Genomic DNA, 20,498 nt, shown 5'->3' on the forward strand with positions numbered 1-20,498 from the left:
ACTAAGAAATTCTTACCGTCCTCCTATGACCCTACATTAGAAACATTTGTCCAGGGTTCTCTGGGAGAATTTAGATTTTATTGGGATTAGAGGGAAAACTGCAGTGTTGGTTAACCTGCTGGCAGTCTAAACTCAAGCCCTTTCTATTTTGTCATAGTTTGATTATAAAGTTCCTCTAAGCCTCTCTTTCTGGAAACTCCATTATTACCACTAATCTTAGATTTAAAAGGATGGCTTCCAACCACTCTCTGAACGTGGACACATCTGATATGGATTAAATGTAAATTAAAAAACAGTGACACAAATCCATTTTAGCTGGTCCATCATACCTGTATACTGTATGCTCTCTTCATCCCACACTGCAATCCAGGTTGTCTTACAAGCTGAGAGCCTGTTACTGGCTGTGTGGGGATAGGTCACAAATCATTCTGTGTGCCTGGAATCCCTGTTTGTCATTTTTTTCCTTGGAGAGTTGTATCCTTAAATATTGACTGGCAAAGGAGTAAAGTTTGGAAACTATGACTTCTGAAAAGCTTATAATGTTTAGAGCAGATTTATTTAAGGGAAGGATATGGTCAATGCTTTCCCCCTTTCTTCAATGAAGGCCTAGATATTGAATTTCATATTTGTTGGAAACAATATTTTTAAACTCAGAGAACTTTGGATAAGAAAAGAAAAAAGAAATTGGGTTACTATAAATAAACTGTTGCAAATTAAATTATCTCAACTACAGAATTTATTACTGGGAAAGCTTTTGAAATGTCAGTTCAGTTCAGTTCAGTCGCTCAGTTGTGTCGGACTCTTTGCGACCCCATGAACTGCAGCATGCCAGGCCTCCCTGTCCATCACCAACTCCTGGAGTTCACACAAACTCATGTCCATCGAGTTGGCGATGCCATCCAGCCATCTCATCCTCTGTTGTCCCCTTCTCCTCCTGCCCCCAAATCTCTCCCAGCATTAGAGTCTTTTCTAATGAGTCAACTCTTCACATGAGGTGGCCAAAGTACTGGAGTTTCAGCTTTAGCACCATTCCTTCAAAGGACACCCGGGGCTGATCTCCTTTAGAATGGACTGGTTGGATCTCCTTGCAGGCCAAGGGACTCTCAAGAGTCTTCTCCAACACCACAGTTCAAAAGCATCAATTCTTCAGTGCTCAGCTTTCTTCACAGTCCAACTTTCACATCCATACATGACCACTGGAAAAACCATAGCCTTGACTAGATGGACCTTTGTTGGCAAAGTAATGTCTCTGCTTTTCAATATGCTATCTAAGTTGGTCATAACTTTCCTTCCAAGGAGTAAGCGTCTTTTAATTTCATGGCTGCAATCACCATCTGCAGTGATTTTGGAGCCCCTAAAAAGAAAGTCTGCCACAGTTTCCACTGTTTCCCCATCTATTTCCCATGAAGTGATGGGGCCGGATGCCATTTTCTGAATGTTGAGCTTTAAGCCAAATTTTTCACTCTCCTCTTTCACTTTCATCAAGAGGCTCTTTAGTTCTTCTTCACTTTCTGCCGTAATGGTGGTGTCATCTGCATATCTGAGGTTATTGACATTTCTCCCGGCAATCTTGATTCCAGCTTGTGCTTCTTCCAGCCCAGTGTTTCTCATGATGTACTCTGCGTATAAGTTAAATAAGCAGGGTGACAATATTCAGCCTTGACGTACTCCTTTTCCTATTTGGAACCAGTCTGTTGTTCCATGTCCAGTTCCAACTGTTGCTTCCTGACCTGCATACAGATTTCTCAAGCGACAGGTCAGATGGTCTGGTATTCCCATCTCTTTCCGAATTTTCCACAGTTTATTGTGATCCACACAGTCAAAGGCTTTGGCATAGTCAATAAAGCAGAAATAGATGTTTTTCTGGAACTCTCTTGCTTTTTCCATGATCCAGTGGATGTTGGCAATTTGATCTCTGGTTCCTCTGTCTTTTCTAAAACCAGCTTGAACATCTGGATGTTCACGCTTCATGTATTGCTGAAGCCTGTCTTGGAGAATTTTGAGCATTACTTTACTAGCATGTGAGATGAGTGCAATTGTTTGGTAGGTTGAGCATTCTTTGGCATTGTCTTTCTTTGGGATTGAAATGAAAACTGACCATTTCCAGTCCTGTGGCCACTGCTGAGTTTTCCAAATTTGCTGGCATATTGAGTACAGCACTTTCACAGCATCATCTACCAGGCTTTGAAATAGCTCTACTGGAATCCCATCACCTCCACTAGCTTTGTTTTAAATGTCTTTAGAGGTCCTGAAAATTGTCTTACCTGTACTCCTTAAGATGGAATAATAGGGTATCAATTGACTGCATTTTAAACTTCCTTCCAACCTTCTCTTGCTGTTATTTATGATTCACTCCAGTGAAAATATAGGCCTTTATAACTTGTTTTAAGAAAAGAAGCTATTTTCTGGTTCCCTATAAATACAAATGCCATGCTACATGAAAAATTAAGGACGTTGCTGTCACTAGTACTCTGTTCGAACTTTTAGGCAATAAAAATAAGCAGGGCACGAAATTACAGTAAAGTTTCTCAACTTTTGATAAAATATACTCCCCTTGAGGAGCTTATAAAAGTAAAGATTTCTGCATCTTCCCCTTCTACCCTCCTTTTCTGTTCCAAGATTCTGAATTTAATTGCTTTGTGTGAGTCTGATGCATTATGTTTTAGGAATATATATATGTGTGTTAGTCACTTAGTCATGTTCAACTCTTTGTGACCCTGTGGACTATAGCCCCCCAAGGTCCTCTGTCCATAGAATTCTCCAGACAAGAATACTGGAGTGGGTAGGCATTCCCTTTGCCAGGGATCTTCCAGACCGAGGAACTGAACCCAGGTCTCCCACATTGCAGGCAGATTCTTTCTCATCTGAGCCACCAGAGAAGTCCATTGAATATATATATATATATATATATATATATATATATATATGTATTTTATAGCCTATTTGGCAGGCCATTTAATGGTTTCTTACAAAAATGAATACAATCTTACAGTAACATCCAGGAATCACTCTCTTTGATATTTACCCAAAGGAATTACCCAAAGGAATTTGGGTAATTTCAGCTCATTCTGAATTTACCCGAAGGGAAACTTAACATCTGCACAAAAATCTGCATATATATATATATGTTTTAATCATAACTGCTGAAACTTGGAAGCAACCATGATGTTGTTCAGTAGATGAATGGATATACTGATACAACCATATGGAATATTATTCAGCTAAAAAGAAATGATCTACTAAGCCCTAAAAAACATAGAAGAAACTTAAATACATATTACTGTCAATACAGGTTCATAAGTTGTAATGAACATATCTGTCTGGTGGAGAGTATTGATAATGGGAAAGACTTTGCATGAGTTGGGGCAGGGGGCACATGGGAAATCTCAGTTCCATCCTATTAACTTTACTGTAGACCTAAAACTGCTCTAAAAAAGTCTTTAAAAAGCCAAGAGCGCTCCCAACCAGCACCCCTATGGCTGGGCAATTGCATTGTGTCGTTTCTCCATTCTTACAAATGAAATAGTAGGAAACAGCCCAGTGCTGATTTATTCCTGTCCTGAGCCAGGTTCCCAAGTGGAACTAGAGGAAGGAGTCCCATTCAGGACCCTCCATACATGGAGATCAGGCTTACCTGGTAACTGCTTCATCTGCTCAAACTTGAGTTTCAGCTCATTCTGCCATTTCACCTTCACCAGAGCCTCCCTGTCTCACACAGAGCAGCCACTGTTCACCTCTTCCCTGCTCACGTTGTTCACAGTCTATGGAGAGAGGGGAGAGAAAGCTTAGTAACCACTTGGGAATTGCCCTGACCTTAGCCCTGGCCTCTACTCTCACCTTCCAGGCCAAGAGAAGGCCACCTGCAGACCAGAGCCTCACTGGCTGGCAATAATTAGTACCAACATAAAGGCCATTTAAAGTGGATCCACTTTTTAAAAACATGGGACAAAATTTCAGAGTAAGCTGTAGATTAAAAAATTTGATTGAGGCTCTACTTTAAAAAAGGAAATAGAAATTTATAGTTTTTCATATTTAAATACTTAGATTCTAACTGCAACTACACACCAATGATTTGAACAAAGCAGCAATCATAATTTTTCCAAAATGGTTTGACAGCACAATCAATATCCTTCGCCTGATATTAAATTACACAGCACACAAAATTCTTTTCGTTACCTGTGAGGGTTTTAATTCATTTTTAACAAAAATGTTTGTGTCTTAACCCTTGTTGGTTTTCCTTTTTTTATAGTTAACTGGCCTAAGCCTGTTGGATCCTAAGTTGCCAGTGCCTTTGAGCATGTGACATCCTGGATCTTCTGCAAAACACAAAACTTCTGCTGCAGTCCATTATACTGGACAGAATTTGTCTTGCATGTCTGCATGTATATGTTCAGTCATGTCTGACTCTTTGCGACCCCATGGACTGTGGCCCACCAGGCTCCTCTGTCTGTGGGATTTTCCAGGCAAGAATACTGGAGTGGGTTGCCCTTTCCTCCCCTAGGGGATCTTCCTGACCCAGAGATCAAACACCTGTGTCTCCTGCATTACAGGTGGATTCTTTACCACTTGAGCCATTGGGGAAGCCTGAATTTGCCTTGACTTACCTACAAAACTCAGCCAAAGGCATATATTTTGTGTATAATGACTCAGTGGCTCAGATCGGATACTGATGTTAATGAGGAGAAATGTTTGAAGAGGAAATGCTTTTATTTTATTTTTTTTAATGGTCAGTTCATAGCCACTACTTTCACATAATGATGACTTTTGCTCTTTGCCTAAATATGCAATATGGCAGTTGGGGTTTCAAAGACACTATGTGGACCCATGGACTGACTGTGTAACATGAGTCTTACAGATCTTTACCAAAAGTTCTAAGACCTTGGGTGTCTATGGGCCCCCGCTGCTTCACCTGTCTACTCCAACCTGTCACTTTATAGCTGAGGAAACCGAAGAGAGGGTGGAACTGGACTAAGGATACACATAAAGGTATCTTTCAAAGGAGCTGTTTATTTAAAAACAATGATTTAGAGTCAGAAAGACTTGGTTCTAATCTCAGCAATCTCTCTTACAACCTTGTGGAACATCTTATCTAGAAGGTAGAACTAATCACAGTAGAGCCTACATGGTGGAACTAGAGAAGAGAATGTATGTCAAATCCTTACCACAGTGCCCAGCCCCTGGTAAGGGCTCAGTGAAGAGCAGATGCTGTCAAGATGGATCTGGGATCCAGCTCTCCAGCCAAATCCACCATAAGTTGAGATCTTGTGTGACCAATGATACCAAAGGAGGAGGCAACCATGGAAAGAACTCTACAGTGGGAGGCCACACAGTTCAGTTCAGTTCAGTCACTCAGTTGTGTCCAACTCCTTGCAACCCCATGAACCACAGCACACCAGGCCTCCCTGTCCATCACCAACTCCTGGAGTTCACCCTAACCCATGTCCATTGAGTCAATGATGCCATCAAGCCATCTCATCCTCTGTCGTCCCCTTTTCCTCCTGCCCCCAATCCCTCCAAGCATCAGGGTCTTTCCCAATGAGTCAGCTCTTTGCATCAGGTGGCCAAAGTACTGGAGTTTCAGCTTAAGCATCAGTCCTTCCAAAGAATACCCAGGACTGATCTCCTTTAGAATGGACTGGTTGGATTTCCTTGCAGTCCAAGGGACTCTCAAGAGTCTTCTCCAACACCACAGTTCAAAAGCATCAATTCTTTGGCACTCAGCTTTCTTTACAGTCCAACTCTCACATCCATACATGACTACTGGAAAAACCATAGCCTCGACTAGATGAACCTTTGTTGACAAAGTAATGTCTCTGCTTTTTAATATGCTGTCTAGGTTGGTCATAACTTTCCTTCCAAGGAGTAAGTGTCTTTTAACTTCACGGCTGCAATCACCATCTGCAGTGATTTTGGAGCCCCCCAAAATAAAGTCTGACACTGTTTCCATTGTTTCCCCATCTATTTGGCACAAAGTGATGGGACTTGATGCCATGATCTTAGTTTTCTGAATGTTGAGCTTTAAGCCAAATTTTTCACTCTCCTCTTTCACTTTCATCAAGAGGCTTTTTAGTTCTTCTTCACTTTCTGCCATAAGGGTGGTGTCATCTGCATATCTGAGGTGATTGATATTTCTCCCAGCAATCTTGATTCCAGCTTGCACTTCTTCCAGCCCAGTGTTTCTCATGAAGTACTCTGCATATAAGTTAAATAAGCAGGGTGACAATATACAGCCTTGACGAACTCCTTTTCCTATTTGGAACCAGTCTGTTGTTCCATGTCCAGTTCTAACTGTTGCTTCCTGACCTGCATACAGATTTCTCAAGAGGCAGGTCAGGTAGTCTGGTATTCCCATCTCTTTCCGAATTTTCTACAGTTTATTGTGATCCACACTGTTAAAGGCTTTGGCATAGTCATTAAAGCAGAAATAGATGTTTTTCTGGAACTCTCTTGCTTTTTTGATGATCCAGCAGATGTTGGCAATTTGATCTCTGGTTCCTCTGCCTTTTCTAAAACCAGCTTGAACATCTGGATGTTCACGCTTCACATATTGCTGGAGCCTGTCTTGGAGAATTTTGAGCATTACTTTACTAGCACACATGACATCATTATTGAACTTTCGCAACTGACTAGTGACCTAGGATTGCTCACTTGTCCAGCAAACATGTACCTGATACCTACTGGCAGGTGGAATAGTAAAGATTTAATGGTGGAAGGAGACACAGCTCCTCCCCTCAGTTCTGTACACAGAGATCTGCACTGATGATGCAAAGAGACCGAGAAGGGGCACCTTATGAACAGCATGTGAAGCAGAAAGAGATGGCTTCCTGGAGGAAGGAGAGAATAAGCCGAGACCCAAAAGATAGGCACTTAAATAGCCTAAAACTACACTACCCACATAGTAGTCACTAGCAACATGCAGCAGAGAAGGCAATGGCACCCCACTCCAGTACTCTTGCCTGGAAAATTCCATGGACGGAGGAGCCTGGTAGGCTGCAGTCCATGGGGTCGCACAGAGTCAGACACGACTGAGCGACTTCACTTTCACTTTTCACTTTCATGCATTGGAGAAGGCAATGGCAACCCACTCCAGTGTTCTTGCCTGGAGAATCCCAGGGACAGCAGAGCCTGCTGGGCTGCCGTCTCTGGGGTCGCACAGAGTCGGACACGACTGAAGTGACTTAGCAGCAGCAGCAGCAACATGCAACCACTGAGTACATGAAAAATGACCGGTCTGAATTGGCATGTGTGATAAATACCAGATTTCAAACAATTAGTAACCAAAAGAAGTAAAATATCTCAGTTTTTACATTGAAAAGACATTAAAGTGGTAATATTTTGGATATGTTTAGTTGAATTAAATATTTTAAAATGTAAATATATTTTTACATAAAATAGATAAATAGAATAGACTATAATAAGTATATAGTAAGATATATTTATTATATTAATTATTTCTTTGAGGTTGAGTTTCAGTGCTCACAAAGGTCATTTATTTTGTTGTTTGATAATGTCAGACAAACAAATTCATGAGAAACAAATGACTGAATAAGAAGGATGGGAAAATGAGAACTGATCGTCCTCTTCATATCTTCCATCATTATATGTATGCATTTTTACAAAAATGATAAATAGCTAAAGGTAGTCATTTTGCCTCAAATTCCCAATCAGGTTTAAGAAATCTCTTGACTGAAGCTTATAATTCTAACTGGATAATGACCAAACCATTATGACACTGGAACTCCAATCACAGTGACCTTCAGCATTTGCCTAGAATTTCTTGAACCAAAGAGTGTTTAGTGGGAGGACTAAAGGCAAGAAAGGTAGGATCCAGGTAGGAGAGGTGGTGACCTTTGGAAGGCTGTATTTCATCAGAGTATACTTTCTGAGAATCTCATTAACGATCTTGAAGTTGAGCAGAGAAAATTCTCTTCTGAGGATGCTACAGAGTGCTCTAACACCTGATTCCAAATGCTCATTCTTGACTTCACTCAAATAATGTGTGCTTGTAACATAGACTATATACTCAAGAGGCAAAGCCCAAGTCTTCACAATGGTAGACCTGCTTTATTGATTTTATCTTAGTCTTAAAGGGATTTAAGGCAATTTAATTCTCAAAACATCACTGAGTATCTATTATTTGCATTTCATTGCAGCTGGTAATGAACATGAGAGGCAGAAGCTCTTTTCTCTACCAGTTCTTCAAAGGAAAGGGAGTTTCTGTTATAATCAGGTGACAAGATGCACTGTGAGCTATTGTTGCCAGTTCACGGTCATTTGTAGAAACAATGCAGCATAACTCATAAAAGGAGTCACAAAACCTTGTGACTTACTTCACTTTTTCTCTCTAGTTTTATAAGATACATACTGTAAATGCAAATTAAACTTCAAATGAGTAAGTCCTGCCTTCTAAAAAGTCAGGCATAAACAGATACTCCCCATAATTCTATCCAGAATACTTGCATGTTTAATGGATTATGTGAATTCAATAATTAATTATAGTCTCATTATCTAGAAGAATCTATGTCAGAAAAGAAGCTTATGGACATTTAGGAGATAGCGGATTAGAGCATATTAAGACATTTCCTGTGTCATTCACCCCTCAAGCCGATCAGTCTCAGATAAACATATCTTCATCAAGATTCCAGGCTTACAAAGCTAGGAGACTAGCCCTAGAAACAAAAACAGATAACAGTCACATCAAGGCGATTACAGTTTTCCAGTGTACTTCCCCAAAAATACTACACGCTTGTTTCTTACATCTGCTTAATCATGCCCTTGGACCAGTGTTCTCTTAGTCCTGGCTGCACATTAAAATCACCTGGGATATTTTAGGACTCTCGAAGCCTGGGCCACACCACAGGCCACAAGCGACTAGCAGGCATGCATGTTAGAACCATTAGATGCAACAAGGTAGACAGTAATATTCTTGCACTTCCATTTTACAGGCAAGGAACTGAGATGCAGAGGCACTTTCCTGGGATCACACAGCTAGTCAGTGACAGAGCTGGAATCCGAACTCAAACAGTTTGGCTCTAAGTTTATTCTTTGCCAATAATTACAATTTCTAAAAATATATATTTATTTTTTTACTTGACTTCACCGGATCCTAGTGGCAACACATGGCATCATCAGTCTTCACTGGAGCTTGTGGGTTCTCTAGTTGCAGCATGTGGGATCTAGTTCCCTGACCAGGGATTGAACCCAGATCCCTTGCATTGGGAGAGTGGAGTCTTAGCCACTCAGGACCACCAGGGAAGTCCTGAGACTTTTTCCACAGATACTTGTCTGATGCAGCTTTTCAGAAACTTCTGCTATGGCATATAGGAATTGGATATTGCAAGTTTCATGGGTGCTTCTAGATTTATTCTTCATATTTTACCCAGGACTTTTCTCTATTTCTGCTGCACTGGAGAAGCCATTAATAAAGTGATGCTATAGTTGCTTTCCTAATATTAGCCCATGGTTTCAAAATTTATTTGATTTGTGTTACATACTGTAAAATTCATCAGAGTTGCATGTAAAAGCAAGAAAAGAGTCTCTATGTCCCTTCCCAAATCTCTGTTACATTTCATGTCTGAGACTCTTTTTATTTCCCTTTATTAGTTTAGTGTGCCCTTAATTCAGTACTAAAAATCCAGATTTCTTCCAGCTTTTGAACATCGTCCCATTTCAAACTTTTAAAAACAAGTTATCATAGTTTTACAACAACTATGTAAATAGGACAAATACATCTCAGCCTTTGGCAAGCAGCCTTGAGAACTGAAACAGTTTCTCACTGTAGATTTCAATCAGTGTAACAAACTTATGGGGCACCATCTATATATAGTGAATCAGTTCTAGATTTTAAAGGGTGATTTTAGAAGTTCCTTGTTTCATGTTTTGATGCAAACAAATCCCTCAAGGGCCTTGTTAAAATAACACAAAAATGTGATTCAGGAGGTGGGAGGTGAGCTCCTGGACTTCATATTTCTAGCAGGCTCCCAAGTGATGGAGGCTGCTGTCCTGAAGGACACTGCTGGTAAACTGGCTCTCCCCAGCGGAGGAAAACAAAGCCTTGATTGGTAGCATTTGCTAATTTCCCTGGTATAAGTACTCCTACAATGGCCAAGTTCAAGCTACCAGCATGATGTCACTGAAAACTGAGTTGAGAAGAGACTGTGAGCATATTGCACACAATGGACTCTCCCAAGCAGACACAGCCCAGCCCCAGCACACCAGGGTTCTACGTGACTTCAAGCACACCCTGTTTCAAGATTCAAAATAGCAAATGGTGCGGTTCCACTCTGCAAAGAATTTTAATAAGGTTAGAGAGACAAAGAATGTTGTAGGGAAAATGACCAGAGATTAGTTACGAAGTGTTGAGAATCAGTTCAAAGTAATATAGTTCCCAGATTATATAGACTGAATTAGAGAGTATGTTTAAAAAGTTAAAAATTGCATGGGGCCAATAATAGAAACTTTGAGGGAGATTTGAACCAGGTTTTGAGGGTGGCAGCTTCAGATGAACAGAAAAGAAGATTCACAGAAAAGGAAGTGGGGAAAGAACCAGCAAAATGTCTGAATCACATGAGATGGGGATAGACCTTAGCATTACTAAGGAGTTGGGAGTAGGGTGGTGGTTGTTCCAGAAGCAGAACAAAGGCATCCTGCTTTCACAGATGTTTTATTCTCTGGCATGATTAGAGAACAAAATATTCAGATTAATCAAACTTCCAAGTTAACAGGGTAGACACAGATGCCAAAAAGAGATACCAATATATAAAGTAATCAGTTCAGTTCAGTTGCTCAGTGGTGTCCAACTCTTTGAGACCCCATGGACTGCAGCACGCCAGGCTTCCCTGTCCATCACAAACTCCTGGAGCTTGCTTAGACTCATGTCCATTGAGTCAGTGATGCCATCCAACCATCTCATCCTCTGTCGTCTCCTTCTCCTCCTGTCTTCAATCTTTCCCAGTGTCAGGGTCTTTTCCAATGAGTCAGTTCTTTGCATCAGGTGGCCAAAGTATTGGAGTTTCAGCTTTAGCATCAGTCCTTCCAATGAATAGTCAGGACTGATTTCCTTTAGGATTGACTGGTTGGATCTCCTTGCAGTCCAAAGGACTCTCAAGAGTCTTCTCCAACACCACAATTCAAAACCATCAATTCTTTGGCACTCAGCTTTCTTTAAGATCCAACTCCCACATCCATACATGACTACTGGAAAAACCATTCCTTTAAATTATAAAGTATATAGAACATAATTTCTTTGTTATTTAATGGAGAAAAGACTTCTAGAGCTGCCATTTCTCATAGCCATCACTTTGAGCACCTTTGGTGAGATTCTGGTAGAGTTGGGCATGGAGCTTGGAAGTTCTGTTCCCAGAATGCTATAAGACAAGGATGCTCACAAGCCCTTTCCCAGGGCTATGGTGTAAGGGCATCCTAAGAAACTCTATCTCATGGAGAGAATTGCTAGTTGGGGGAAACACTCTCTCTTAATATGTATTGAGTCTTTAGGAGTTCAACCTCAGTTTCTTCCTGTTAAATGGGTCTAATAATACCTAGCTTATATGGCTTTTGTAAGGATTAAATGGAACCTGGTCAAGACATGTTGAAAAGTGAAAGTGAAGTCACTCAGTCATGTCCGACTCTTTGCGACCCCGTGGACTGTAGCCCACCAAGCTCCTCCATCCATGGGATTATCCAGGCAAGAATACTGGAGTGGGTTGCCATTTCCTTCTCCAGGGGATCTTCCCGACCCAGGGATCGAACCCAGGTGTCCCTCATTGCAGGCAGATGCTTTAACCTCTGAGCCACCAGGGAAGCCCACAACTCTTTGTGGCCCCATGGACCATACAGTCCATGGAATTCTCCAGGCCAGAATACTGGAGTGGGTAGCCTTTCCCTTCTCCAGGGGATCTTTCCAACCCAGGGATCAAACCCTGGTCTCCCACATTGTGGGCAGATTCTTTACCAGCTGAGCCACAAGGGAAGCCTGGTCAAGACATGTTAGTGCTCAGTAAACACAGGTTTCTACATTCTCAGTATGTCTTGGAGAGAACCTATGTCCAACTGTGAACTATGTTAGACTGTCTGGGGGCCTTCACTGCTTCCTTGGGAGAGGGCTACTGCTAGACTTTCAGACTCCTGCTTTAGTCAGCCAACCAAATGTGAGAAGCCTCTTTCCTTTTCTGAGAGCTGAACACAGATTTATTTTGAAAAAAAAAAAAAAAAAAAGCCCCCTTTTTTCTTCCGTGTCTTGGAATAAATGTGCTATTTCATTTTGTTAATTTGAGCTGTGTTAAGAACCAGAAGAGGGAACTTAAGGTCAGTCGGCCTCTCAGGTTGAGAAACTCTTAAGCTATAAGCTCCAGAATCTTCTCTTTGTCTCTGATTCCAAATGGACTTGTGGGGGAAAGTGATATAACCATGAGATCATTGTGTTCTTTTAGATGATTTCCTGTTTCCTGTGTATTTAAATACACAGGGAATAATCCCACTATTAAAATGAGACCCTGTATGTGTGTACGGGCAGAAGTTCAATGAAAAAGGAAGAAAAATATGCTTGCTGAATACCAGATGTAGAATGCATAAATCCTGTCAGAACAAGTGGGGAATAGCTTTATGGCTGACTTGCAAGAAACCTAAGGGAACTGGGAAGTCAGATAGGCATGTGTCAAACAGACTTATTTAAATCATCCGCTTCCTCAGCAAAATAAAAGTTTGAGAGGGTTGTGTTTTCTTTTGTGGTTTGAAATTACAGTTGTATGCCTCAGAGGTCCCGCTTGATTGAGGGCTTTCAAGCAAAGAAGTTACACTACCAAGTTCAGGCTCTTGGCAACACTGGGATCACCCAGGGCCTCTGACCGAGGTCTCCAACCTTGCCTTGTTTGTATTTTCTGCTCTTTGTCATCTTAGAAACAAACTGCTGTGCAGCTGACCACTGCTTCAGGCCCTCCAGCTTGTCAGAGCTGAGAGACTTTTGCATCTGGAAGAGAATGGTGCCCACTAGCTTACTTTTCAGACCAGGCTTCAGGTGGTATACTGTCGATCAGGTCCTTAACCCTGCACACTTGGGACGGAGGCAGCTCTGTTTCCTAGCCTCTTTCTGCCCACAGTTCATGCACTACTGATGACCCTCTAGACCATCAGTTTGTATTAAGACAAATAAACCTGATTAAAAAACTAGCAACCTATATGTGCTTGATGACAAGATTCCTAGGACTTTGTAGTGAGAGTTAACACCAGACACCAGTAATTTTCAGGTATGACCTCCCGATAGGAATGTCTTTCAGAAGGCTGGCTACCTTACAGTTTGGTAAGTTATTGGTGTGAAAAGATGCAAAGCAAAACCAGCTAGGTATTAACTGTTTCCTTCAAGCTATAGTAGCCACCCCCATATTCTTTTTCTCAGGACATTTGTGTTTTAAAATGCCTTGTTGTATATATTATTTCTGTCACAGCTGTACTCAGTAGGATAAAAACTTATCATGTTGTGAAAAGACTATTGGCTTCGGAGACAAATGAACCTACTCTACTACTTACTATTATTGTTACTATTACCTTTCCATCGCCACTATTTACTAATTATGAACTTAACATGTGATTATACCTCTCTGAGCCTCAGATTCCTTATTTTTTTGCTGAGATTATACAGGTAAAAAGCATTTCTCTAAAACCTAGCACAGTATCTCTGTGTCTGCTAGTTTGGAAAACCTTGACAAATCCTTACTCTTCACCATTCTTATACTAAATCCACCCATCCTTTTACTAAATGCTTACTGAACACTTTTAAGTGCCAGCTAGCCACTAAAAGGGTTACTGGACCAGGTTTATTTTGCCCAGTAAATCAAAACGCTAAGATGCTCAGGTTTGCGGCAAAGAGAGGGTTTATTCGCAAGGCGGCCAACCCAGGAGACAGGAGAACAACTCTAAAATCTGCCTCCCTGGAGGTTTGTGTGTGTGTGTTAGTTGCATAGTCGTGTCCGACTCTTTGCAACCCCATGGACTGTAGCCCACCAGGCCCCTCTGGGATTCTCCAGCCTGGAGGTTTACAGGAGATAAAAATAAAGAAGAAGGCAGTCTGAATGTGGGGGCGTGGTGGGGGCTGGTTTGGTGGGCATGGGCACATAGGGGGCGTGAGTGGCGTGCAGAGCGTGGGGAGCGGTGACAAGAAAGTGGTGTTGGTGTTGTGCACATGTGTAACAGTTATAGGTCTCTGCAAAATACACAGGCGCTTAACACCACCTGAGGGTGGAATTTTCAGTCCTCTGAGTCAAAAGGTCACTTATCAGAAGCTCGTGTGCCCAGGTGGAGGGTTGGTGGTCCTGGACGGTTCAGACAGCCGAACTCCAACTAGATGCTGCAGCGGACTCCAAGTTCCTAGAAAATAACTCAGGCAAAGGTCTTACTGTTTAGGCTTTGTGCCACTTGGAAGACGCGCAAGTCTTGTAGACGACCTTGATTCCTGGAGATAGGGAAAATGGATGTAACTAAGGATTACCCACTGTTTCAGAGCTACGAGCAAGAGGAGCAAGAAGACTGGTGTGAGTTGTCATTTCCTTCTCCAGGAGATTTTCCTGACCCAGGAATGGAATCCGCACTCCTGCATTGGCAGGCAGATTCTTTACCACTGAGCCACCTGGGAAGCTCTCTACATGGAGGCAGGTAGGTATGTACTGAAGGTAGGCACCAGGCATAAAGCTGACGTGAAGGCATTGTTGGGCTCTTTCAGGTCAGAGCGTGAAGTGTCAGGAAAGCCTTAACCGAGGACCTGACTCAGAAGCTGAGCCCCGAAGAATGAGTGACAGTTCCCCAGCTAAACGAGGTGGGGTTGGGAGGGGTGGCAATGATGGGAAGGGTGAGCCTTTTAGAAAGTACAGAGCGTGCAAAGGCCAAGAGACAGAAGAACATGGCCCTCTTTGAGGATTACAAATCGTTCTGTGTGTAAGAGCAGAGAGTCTGGTGGGAATGGGAGGGCGTGAATGTCAGGAAAGATGAGTCAGAAGCTGTCAGAGGCCTGAGGAGACATGCAAAGGCTTAGATGTTTTGTGTTGTGAGCAATGGTGAGCTCTGGAAACTTTGTGAACAGAAGCATTCTGGTCACTATCTTGCTGATGGGACATTACTAATGCAGAAGTGCTTATTAACTCTGTGTGTGTGTGTGTGTGTGTGCATGCGTGTTTTCTCGCTCAGTTGTGTCTGACTCTTTGGGACCCTATGAGCCTGTAGCCTGCCATGGACAGGTTCCTTTGTCCATGGGATTTTCCAAGCAAGAATACTGGAGTGGGTTGCCATTTCCTACTCCAGGGGATCTTCCCCACCCAGGGATTGAACACAAGTCTCTTGCATCTCCTACACTGGCAGGCAGATTCTTTATCATTGCACTGCTTAGGAAGCCCGTGCTTATAAACTTGATATTCCTAATTATTTTTTATTCGTCTTGATATTTAGAAACATGTCTAATGTGAAAAAAGTTAAAATAATCAGGCCACATGTAGACACACTTTGTCTTTTCCCTGACACTTTTCTGGGAGGTGGTTGTAGTAGCAGAGGGCTTACATTATTCTGTGCTCTTGTTTTGCTTGTTTACTCTATTTTTATATTCAGTTTTATTTTCCTTCTCTTCTTCTTCCTCTCCTTCAAATATCCCCCTTTTTTTTAAAACAAAACTTCTGAAGCACTAGTGAATTTTTCCCTGTTGTGACAGTGGGGGAAATGACTAAGCTTTCGTGACCAGCCTGTACCTGGAAGGATGGCTAGAGTCAGTTTCAGTCTGGGGGCAGGGGTGATGAAATAGGAGTGAGGCTGAGTACAAAACATGCTGGGCACTCAGCTGTAGACAGGGAAGAGGATGGAGGAGATTTGGAGTCCAAGAGCTGGGATCCCAGATTACCTTCAGAGTCTGGGCCTCTGCTGCTTTGCAGCTCAAAGCAGGATGTCCCAATAAGCACAGACATTAGAACCAGCCTGATAGGAGGAGGAAATGTTCCAGGGGAATGATGCCAGATATATAGAAGTAGGCATGATCTTTTTGGTTTATTGAATCAGTTCCCAACCATGCAGGTAAGGGTTCTAAGCAAGATCGGTGGTCTTGATAGAGAAGTAGTATATTAGACCTAGATACTAGGTAAAAACCCAAGGAGTATGGTGGCAGTTTGTTGACTGCTTGGGGACAGCCTCATTTCTGGCACTCTGGCTATGGGCTCTATTGGCAGGATGGTGAGATTTCAGTTCACTAGATGGTAGGAATGAGTTTGCTGATTTCCTTCCTCTGTCAGGTAAAACAGCAGCTGGGCCAAAGGACAAACTATGATGTGTGAGTCTCAGCAGAAATAATGCCTAGACAGTGTTGTTTTTCTAGTAGTAAGCAAACTGAAAAAATAGAAGTGTGCATGCCAAAGGGGGTGATTTTACAGTTCCATGCTTTCCTGTATGTTTAGGAATGGTCCTCTGTAGCAAGAAATACATGTCTTTCAGTTTTGAATTTCCAAAAGGCTTCTATAGTTTTTTAAAAGTACAGTTCCATTGAGAGAGAGAGAAATTTTCAGAATTAATATTGCCAAATCATGGGGAGAGGGAGAAGGGGGATGGCCAGGGAAAGGGTAGAATATGAAGGCCGGAAGGCAAAGTGTTGATTGCTACTTACTCTATGGACTATGACTCCCAGAATGCATAGAGTGAAAATTTATTGGAACAAAATTTACATATTTATAACAAAATGCAGTTTAGAAAAAGTAGCTAAATGTGCTAGCATCTGTTTTCTTTGTTGATGTTGCAATATTATATAAGCTCTGAATCTTACCACATTTGTGGCTCTTATCTAAGAGTGCGTACCACCTGGGTTGGGAGGAGGAAGATGGAATTGGGGAAGTAAATGATTGGAAGTGTCCTGAAAGAAACCAACTAGATGTTTTGTTCAAGTCAGCAGAATCTGAGAAAACTTATTATGTAGTAAATTGAGGTTGGGTCAGAAATGTTCTGACATGTATTTTCCCCTCTTCTGCCAGAACCTATAGTGATTATATCACTTCTCTTGACCTCTTCTTCTTCTCCCACTTGTTTTGTTGAGGTTACCTGAGTTCACTGTCCCTGGAAATGGACCAAACAGATGGGCAAGCAATGTGGTGAGTTTAAAGACACATCTGTTCTCTGGGAAGGGGACAGGAGAGAGGAAGACAGGTATATTAGCTATCCACTGCAGCATAACAAATTATACCAACATTTAGCAGCTGAAAACAGTCATTTATTATCTCACTCCATCCCTGAGACTCGGGAATCGAGAAGGGTATGGCTGAGTGGTTCTGGCTCAGAGTCTCTGATGGAGTTGCAGTCAAGGCAGTCAACTGAGGCCACCATCATTTGAAGCCGGGACTGACACCACTTCTAAAATGGCTTACTTATACAGCAATTGACTGGAGGCCTCAGGTCCTCACCCTTGAAACTCTCCTCAAACCATGAAACTGGCTTCTCCCAGAGTGACTTGAGAGAGAGACGAAGACAGAAGCTGCAGGGTTTTGTTATGACCTAGCCTTGGAAGTGAAGCAGTATCACCTCCACTGCAAGTCACCAGAAAGTCACTACGTCCATCCCACACTCAAAGTAAGGGAAATTAAATGCCACCTCTTGAAAGATACAATATCAAAAATGTATGGGCATGTTTTAAAATATATACTGCTGCTGCCGCTAAGTCGCTTCAGTCGTGTCCGACTCTGTGCAACCCCAGAGATGGCAGCCCACCAGGCTCCCCTATCCCTGGGATTGTCCAGGCAAGAACACTGGAGTGGGTTGCCATTTCTTTCTCCAATGCATGAAAGTGAAAATGAAAGTGAAGTTGCTCAGTCGTGTCCAACTCCCAGCGACCCCATGGACTGCAGCCTACCAGGTTCCTCCGTCCATGGGATTCTCCAGGCAAGTCGCTTCAGTCGTGTCCGACTCTGTGCAACCCCAGAGATGGCAGCCCACCAGGCTCCCCTATCCCTGGGATTGTCCAGGCAAGAACACTGGAGTGGGGTGCCATTGCCTTCTCCAAAATATATACTAGTTAGTATAAAATAGATAAACAACAAGGTACTACTGTATAGCACAGGGAATTATATCAGTGTCCTGTGGTAAGTGTGTGTGAGTTGCTCAGTCGTGTCTGACTCTTTGTGACCCCATGGACTGTAGCCTGCTATGTCTGCGGAATTCTCCAGGCAAGTATACTGGAGTGAGTTGCCATTTCCGACTCCAAGGGATCTTCCTGAACCAGTTATCAAACCTGGGTGTCCTGCATATCCTGTGATAAACCATATTGGAAAAGAATATGAAAAAGAAAGTATATAACTGAATCACTTTGCTGTATAGCAGAAATTAATGCAGCACTGTAAATCAACTGTACTTCAGTAAAATAAATTTAAAAAATTAAACAAGGGCAATATGTGTAGACCTACTTCACAAGATGTAAACCTGGGGCTGGGACAAAGCTATAGGTAATGACTCATTCTGCAGACAGCAGCGTCATCTGCAGGGAAAGACCAGAGTTCATGGGTCACCACAGACAAATAGGGAAAGGGCTTGTTGGAGAAAATTTATTGAGGATGTTATTTCACTTGTCTAATTATTCTGGCTCCAGGATTATAGTTGAAATTGCACATCTTACATAATTCAGGTATCTCTATTCAATAACAAGTAAACAGATTTTATCCAGTTTTTGGAATAATTAATATATACAATATTAATATATACAAATGATGAAAAATGTAAAAGGTACAAAAGTTTATGGTTGCAAAGTAAGTCTCTCTTTTTTCCTGGAAATCAATTTGTTGCCGTCGTGAAAATCTGAGTGCCCGTTTCTCCAAACCCTTGACAGTACAATAGGTTATCCACCTGATGTTTGCTGATTTTATGTGAACAAAATGGTCGGAAGTTGTACTTTAATTTCTATTTCTCTTATTATAAATGAGGTTGGACTTCATTTTAATGCTTAAAATTCCCTCATTTATTTCGCTACCAACTACGTATACTTAATTTTGCCCACTTTTTATTTGGACTTGTCTTTTTTTTCTCATTAGTAACTCGAAGTTCTTTAGCAATTAAAGAAATTAGCTCTATTACAAGAACGTGAGTGGCACGTATTTACTTCCAATGTGTCATTTGTTTTTTGACTTTTTAATGTTTTTTTCTCTCTTTTTTTTTTGCTGTTTAGTAGTTTAAAAACTATTCATTTTTATATGGTCACATTCATCAGTTTCTGTTTTACTTACTTAGTTAGTCTTCCCATAGTAAGGTTATTAAGAATTCTCCTGTGCTTTCTTTGAGTGTTATTATGGTTTAATTTTTTGCATTTTAATTTTGGTTGAATTGATTCTTTTAATGCTTTACAGTGTACTAAAGTATAATTGTTGTATAAAATACTAAATTTGTGTCCATTTCATTTCTGATTCAGATATTTCTATTTTATTGTCAGTTTTCTCATTTGTAAAACAGGGATAATAAATATTTACTGAGTACCATCTATGGCTTTTGGTAGAAAGATTGAAAGCTAAATCTGAATTTTCTTTCTTATTACTTAGAAGCCTTCATCTATCTATTATAGCTATAATAGATAGATATCATCTATCTATTAGATGATATAGATAGATGATGATAGATGATAGATAGATGATATAATAGATAGATGATATCTATTATAATAGACAAAAATATCTGTTATATTTTTGTCTCAATGGGAGAATTAAGACTAACATGGATTACAAGGGAGTTTGCTTTAATGAGATAAACCCAGATTCAAATTAACCATTTCATGTATGCCTGCTTGGAGCTTCTGCTTCCTCTTAAGATGTTCAATTGAACTATTTTCAACAATATACATCCACAGCTATCACTGTGGAAATAATTTTGGCAACCTATAAAACCAAACAAGGAAATGTCTTATATCATGAATGTTACAGACAAAATGTTAGTCTTTAGTTGGTTATTTGGAAATCAAAATGATATTCCACTGAAACAATATTTTAAATGTTGGTTAGTTTCTTGGGCCTTATCACAAATCCCACATTTATATATTATATGATTCAGGATAGGAAAAACGGTGCTATCAAATACACATAACAGTATTTTATAATACTATTTTTCTGGCAAAGTATAATACATCTTATGGTAACTGAGGAAACTCAAAATACATCTTCTCCAGCCCCCACAGCAGTAATGAGGCTCCCTCATGGAGGTATATGCCATTGGGGAATAATTGTAGACTCCAGAAAGACATTCCGGTCAGAAGATTACATCTTTGTATTAAGGAAAGCAATTTTATATAATTTGATATTTGTGCTAAATGGGATACCTAGAGAAATTATCTTTAGTGTAGAATTTCAGAGGTATACTGTTTTTTCCTCTCAGTACATGGCCGTATACTCAAGGAGCCTTCTTGAGTATAGCCAGAGAAGCTGGGATCTAGAACTTGGTCAGCTATATAAGGCAAGGAGGTAGAGTGAGAGTGGTGGGGAGGGTGAACCTAGCTTTGGGATATGGGAAGCTGC

This window comes from Bos indicus, chromosome 9 (genome assembly GCF_029378745.1).
Source record: "Bos indicus isolate NIAB-ARS_2022 breed Sahiwal x Tharparkar chromosome 9, NIAB-ARS_B.indTharparkar_mat_pri_1.0, whole genome shotgun sequence".
Lineage (NCBI taxonomy): Eukaryota > Metazoa > Chordata > Mammalia > Artiodactyla > Bovidae > Bos > Bos indicus.